We start from the raw sequence: 884 nt of genomic DNA, 5'->3' as shown, positions 1-884 counted from the left end.
GAGCGTCAGTTGCACCATCTTCAGCAGTATCACGCAGGGAGTGGCCTCTCTGGTAATGACCTCCCAAACTATTTTGGGTGTCCTAGGTTAAATCTACCACTCTAATTTCATTTAGGGACTAAGCAAAGGGCAATGTAAACTGTTGGGGGGAGGGGGGGGTGCTCAGGCGCCGGGATGCTGAGTTCGGTGATATGCTGCCATTGTGGCACGCTGTCTCAGCACTGATTTTTCAGATGGACCTGAGAAGAAACCCCAGTGGAGACTCTGCTGCAGTAGTTCCACTGGACTGACAGTCACAGCTAGGTCTGCATTGTGAAAGAAATAAATGAATGTGCCATTGTTAGGAAGAAGAGATGGAAAGTAACTCTCTAGGCTCATCTGATCTGAAAGTGCTCAGGATACAGAAACCCACAAATTATACAGTATTTATATTATAGCATATATATTATAGTATATATATAGGGTGTAAATATGTACTATTGAGTCCTTGCAGTCAATATTTTCTATTTCTTTTGCTTGCTTACCCAGTTAACCAGTATGTTAGCTAACCAGTACTGCTTGTTTTGTCAAAGAGGTGATTTAATCAATTAGCTTGCATGCAAAACCAGGGAAATTCCCTCAGGCACAGAGAACTTTGCTGGACAATCCAACTCACTTCATTGTGCAATCCATGAATAGAAAAGGGTAGAGGCATTTGTCAGTCAGTCAACAAATACTCATACTTTACAGAGATTAAACATTCACCACAGGGAGTCACATGCATAATAGTTTCATTATTTATATCTCTGGCAGCTGAGGATGAATAAAAATCACATCATCCGTTATATAAACCTCTCCTTTAAATCTTTTGCACAAGTTCTGCAGTTCCTTCAAAGGAATAGAAA

This window comes from Merops nubicus, unplaced genomic scaffold (assembly GCF_000691845.1).
Source record: "Merops nubicus isolate BGI_N331 unplaced genomic scaffold, ASM69184v1 scaffold18590, whole genome shotgun sequence".
Taxonomy (NCBI): domain Eukaryota; kingdom Metazoa; phylum Chordata; class Aves; order Coraciiformes; family Meropidae; genus Merops; species Merops nubicus.
Note: the sequence above shows the minus strand (reverse complement) of the source record.